Source organism: Haemaphysalis longicornis, unplaced genomic scaffold, assembly GCF_048455015.1.
Source record: "Haemaphysalis longicornis isolate Haplotype H1 unplaced genomic scaffold, Haemaphysalis longicornis Haplotype H1 scaffold_2, whole genome shotgun sequence".
Classification (NCBI taxonomy): Eukaryota; Metazoa; Arthropoda; class Arachnida; order Ixodida; family Ixodidae; genus Haemaphysalis; species Haemaphysalis longicornis.
In genome coordinates, this window is record NW_027526295.1 from 289088048 (window position 1) to 289093780 (window position 5733).

The following is a 5733-nucleotide window of genomic DNA, read 5'->3' on the forward strand; positions in this document are numbered from 1 at the left end:
CAGTGTTATCGTCCCAGTTGTACCGAACTTTATCAATAAACGCGTGGTCGAAGCTTAAGCGAACCATCGAGCCATTATCGCGGAAGGGCTTAGCTTCCTCCCATAATTTTTCGGATTGAACGTATGCGTATAGAAAAGTCTTCTAAAATGCGAAAGTCAGAATCTTTAAGCTTGTGGCCATTTTTGAGGAAGTTTGTTTTTTCGCGGTAGTCGAGAAGTTTCATTATAACCGGGCGCGGGCGATCAGCATGCTTCCGGCCAATCCTGTGGCACCTTTCAATACTCGGACAATCGATTTCAAGCTCTTTCCCGAACCACGCGGAAATGTTAGACAGCAGAATGTCGTGGATTTCATCAGGCGCCTCAGGAAAGCCGTGCAACAGCAAGTTATTACGGCGGGAACGATTTTCTAACTCATCATTGCTCAAAGAGAGTTGATCGATTTTGATTTTCAGTTGATGAAGCTCACTTTCCACATTGCCATTGAGCGTGGCAGATGGAAGGGCGGCAGGAACCGACTCCAGTGCGGAGACGCGTGCCTCTAGGGCATCAAACCGGGAGTTGATCATGTGATTAAAGTTCTTGATTTCTGTTATTTCCTGCGATATGCGTTTCTGCCCCTTAATTAATTCCGCAAGCATTTGAGGTATGTTGGCTGATGAGGCATGTAGGCTGATAAGACCGCTATATATGTGGTGGTTGGGGTTTCTGTGTCACTAAAGTTGGAAGTTAGCGCTCTGTGTGTCGTCTTCTGTGTTCCTGTCCTCGTCTTGGCTGCGCTTCGATACGTCGCTATGTACCGGCTCGCCCAAACCAATACTGTGCGTAACTTTCGAACCTGGAACACTGCCGCAAGGGGGCGCCGCGAGCGCTTCTTATTTTTTTCATTGCGTATTTATTTGCTATAGCAAAAATCAAGCAGCCTTGTATTTCTAATTAATAGAAAAATGCAAATCTCAATTTTGGACTGACGTCTTGCCTCAAATATGCTTAATACTTTCTTTTTGATCCACAATGTCGAGAAATGTAAACACTTCCCCCATATTGAGTAGTTCAGAAAAGCTTTGCCTATGTAAACGTCTCTTTTAGGCATTGTTTTAACTTTCGATATGTGTGCTTGCCGCTTGCTCTCCTTCTCGCTAGGTTACGCCCTCTGCACATCGCTGCGACCGCGTTACAACATTTCGCTCTTTGAAAGACTCGACGAAGAAAAGCTTCGCTGCTAAAAGAAACCGCCTGCACGTAACGAGGCATCTCTACCACAGATTTATTCCGAGTTTTACACGCCAGCAGCGCTGCCTGTAAGGGCGCCCTATTGCCCAACATACTGGAAAAGAGCTGTGGATCTATCCTGGCCGCTTCCGGGAACATTGGCGCTTCCGGCTGCAACTTCCCGTTTGTATGCAAGGCTGGAGGAACAGCAGGGCTGGCGGCCCCTCTCCCTTCGGCAGAGACCCGGCTGTTGCACCTCACATGGATTTCTGAACTTGCCGCTGAAGGTTCTCCATGACTAGCAGGCCCGGATTGTTTTGAACCCACGGCAATCGGCTTCGCGAGCGTCTGTAGCGCGAACTCGCGCGTCGGTGCTGGCCCCTTCAGGCGCGAATACAGGTGAACTGACCAGATGAACAGCGCGCCAGGGTTCACGCCACGATCGTTGGGCAGAGCGTTCCTCCCGAGGTGCAGGCGCCTGTGCGCTCGGTATTTTTCTCTGGTATTTTTTGCAAGCTTCTCACGTGGTGCAACTCCACGCGCAAGCCTGGACGACACCATGCGCTCTTTACGGGCGCACACCCACCTGCGCTCGGTGTTTTTTAGAGACGATAGTCTTTCTTGGGATACTTAAACGCAGAAATTTTAGTCGGTCTTTCTGTCTGTCTGTCTGTATGCCTGTCTGTGACTTGATTCAGCCACCCGGCCAAACTGAAACGGAAGCTGCGCAACAGTCTTACATACTCTCAGTTAAGCCCTGTGTCAGTGTTCATACTTGTCAACGTTGTTGAACAAGAACAAGACATTACGCAATATAAGGGAGCATATAATGCTTAAGTGATATTTGCAGAGTTCCTTTATTAAAAAAAATATGGATCCTTTGTTTTTCCGATAGCAAATGAAATACTACATCAACGGCAGAAAACCATCGCCTGCTGTTGCCAGCGCTATCTCCTGGCGGCATTTAAGAAATCAAACGGCGATAGCAATGAAAGGTTCCATTAGATGGGATCCACGTTCCGCTTGGAACGCTCGTGGAGTAGGAAACATGGTTTAATAAGAGTTGTAGTAGGGTGCCTTAATTCACGCGCGTCTCCGTCGTACGGAAGCGCTGGTATCGAGACACCCGCCTTGAAACAGTTGAACGCGATAAATTTAAATTGACTTGAGCAAACCTCTAGCGTGTTTACCTTGGGAGGAGCGCGACGGAAGGGGAACAGAATGAGAGGTGAGCGGGAAAGCGAACGGAGGCATTTACTTGGCAGCGGCGCCAGCCGACTATTGTCTTTCCGCGATATTTGCAACGATAGGAGTTGATACGCGGCCATTTTTTTTTCTTTGAATTTTTTCTGTTAACGCTATACGGCATAACTAAAAGCTTAAACAGGTCTGCTGTTAAGGTGTGAGGCCTAGACAAAATTGCAAATTTTTTTCAAAATGTCAAGTTTTTGTTTTCTCCTTTATTAGATGTGAAATTTATTTGACATCATTTTGCTGAAAAAAATTTCTTCCTACACAGTTTCTTTCGAAAGATACATAACAAAAAACGTAAGCCCACAAGGCGTTTTCGAAACCAAAACTGAAACTGCCAGTGTTGTGTGCAACACAAAAATGCCCTGGTTTAGAGTTAGCTTGTTATTTAACAATCGTATCACGTACAAAAATGTGATATTGCCCTAATAGTGTTTTGAACACTTAAGTATTCAATTGAAATCAAAATTCTCAGAAGGCAGATGCGCGATGTTTTGCACGTATTGTTTACATTCTGGAGCCTTCGTGCGCGCGTCAAAGGATATTCGGATTGTTTGGTTTATGTGCTTACTCTCTGTCGCTTACATTTTCTTAGTGGTAGCCAAAGTAACGGGAAGTTTGGAGCACGAAGATGCGCTTAGTGAGAAACCAAATACCAAAAACGAATGATCAACCGCGCATCGCAAAGGCATCCCGTCAGAGCGCTGACACTGCAAAGCAAGCTAGAAAAAGAAAGGTGAGGAGCCACACGAGCAACATCAGATACGGGCAAGACCCAAGAAGGAAGTAGCTACAAATGTGTTGGGAATTTTAGCTCTCCTTATCATCTTATGTAAGCGCTGCTCAGCTTGAAATCTTTTTTGTTGATTTTCTCAGAAATTACTTTTTTGGGATTTTTCCACACGCGAACATGGATAACTTTTTTCCTAATAACTATTTTTTAGTGAAAATGGCACACGTCTTCCTCACATTATTTGGTTTGCAATGAACCTCAAAAATAAAATCGAGCTCAAAGTTTTGATATGGCCACCTTTTACACCAAAGCGCACCCAATTAAAACGTTCAATGTTTTGGGTATTTCAGCACTATGCTTCTAGGATTCATCCTATCTCTATAATTTTGGTTCATTGCACAGGCCAAAGCCTTCCCTATACCACTAACAAAAATTATGTGTGTTTCATGGAGTTAAATTAGAGTTATGAGTGTTGGCGTGAGACCCACGTTTAATACAATTTTCAAATAAAAAATAGAAAAAATTGCAGATAGTTAAATTTAAAGGGCACTCATGGGCCTAAAAAGTGTGCTTTATGACATAGACAAAAATCTGCTTTGTTGATCTTTTCTTGAGGAACTTACCTCAGCACTAGGCCTCATACCTTAAAATTGGCTGCGCATCTGCTAACTCCGCTGCAAATGTCGTCGATAGACGGTGGTCTTATTCCGCCCTTCCCACGTAAATGCGCCACTTCTGTTCCCCGCCCACCTTTTTCACTCTTCCCCTCCATTTCGATCCTCCCACGTAAACACGGCATAATTCTGAATAAGTCAATTCAATTTTCCCGCCTTCCACTGCTCGAGCGGAGCTTCCGTTACTCTTCGTATTGAAATACCGCCTCCAAATCTAGGTTCGCACGAGAAGTTTTTTGTATTTTAGGTCAAATAACTTTTAATTTGCTCTCGCAAAAATACAGCACACATTTATTTGTAACTAAAAGAACACTGCGAGTACGAGTTCTGCACTAATGTGTTGCTTCAAATATGGCGGATGTTTTCTTTTTGTTCAACAATGTTGACAATTCTAAGGGACGTGCATCTCCAGATTCAGTGGTTTTGAAAGTTTATGCCTAAATGAACTCTTCCGTCAAGTATTCATGTAACTTTTTGCAAGGTGGCTGAATCGAGGGCAAGACAGACATGCAGACAGACCGAAATTTCCGGGACAACCGAGAACACAAAGCAATTGGTGATTTTGCCCATAGTGTGCTTAAAAGTGTCTCATCAAAGGGTCTAAATTACGCGTTGTTTTTGTTGCTCCGAAAGTGACTTTAGGGATGAGCAGTATTCGCCTTTACTTGAGTACCAGCGGTTTATCGTGCGCGTGAAGGAGATGCAATGGCGTTCTAGCAATCGTTGACGGCGACAGGGCGCGCGCCGTCACGGATATTGGTGCTTAGCAAACACTGAACTAGGAAATGTGCCTGTATGTGTATAACGGCGATTTTGTCACAGTCCTTTTTGTTTTGTTTTGGAGGGAGCGTGTTCTTGAGCCGCGCGTTTTCTCTATAATCATCTTTTTTCTCTGCCATGATTCTGTGCTCACAGGCATTTTATTGACCGGCGTGACTCCTATTTATTTTACAAATACGGGCAGTGATGTCAACACAGCCACCTCGTCGTGTTTACAGAGTTGATTGAAAGCGTCTCGTTTCCTGCGTTGCCGGCTATTCTGAGTGCTACGGCTTCCTTTAGATTTTTTTTTCAACCCAACAACGAAGTTGCCATCAAAATAGGCGCATGAAATTTTAAAAGCGCTTTGTTATGTCGGGACCGATACCGATGTGCTCCGCTGGATGCTGGGGCAGCAACTTGAGCAGAATTTTCTTTTGTTCTTTGGGCTGCAGTATAACATCTTTATAAAAACAGCGAGAGCGAAGGAGAGACAGAGAGGAAAGAAAGACAACCCTGCATTTTTATACGAAGTTATTGCCACCATGCCCTACGGCGTAACAATTTTTGTCGCTGATGTCAAATTCGCATAATTTAGGTCTCATAGAGTACGCGGCAGTATCTTCAGCTTTCGCTTCCGTTTTGCCAAGACGCGAGTTTCTATACTTTGAAGCTAACTCCCGACCGCGCTGGTGTTTTCGTTAAGTTACGCGCTGTAGTTACGAAGCACGCGAGAGACTGCGTGTGAATCTATAGAAGCCTCAGCATTCTGCCTTACATTCAAGGCAGCGAAGAGAGGTTTTTAGCGGGATGAAGTGACACGGATGAAGGCCATCGCCTTGATTTTAGAGGCGCTTAAAACGGCCACGGTCGTGGGCAGAAACTAATGTTGGCATAGAACTCCGGACAGGTATTGGAGAAGTTGCGCAATTATACACCTGAATGTAGTACGAAGCCTTGGGCATGGCATCGCTACGAAGATGGGGCACTTGCCTCTGCTGTACTTTGAGGCACCGATCATCTTCGGCTTCCGTTCCTGCTTTTCCGAGATAGCGCTTTTCGGACGGAGCGATACGCCTACCTTCTTGCCACTGCCAAATCAAG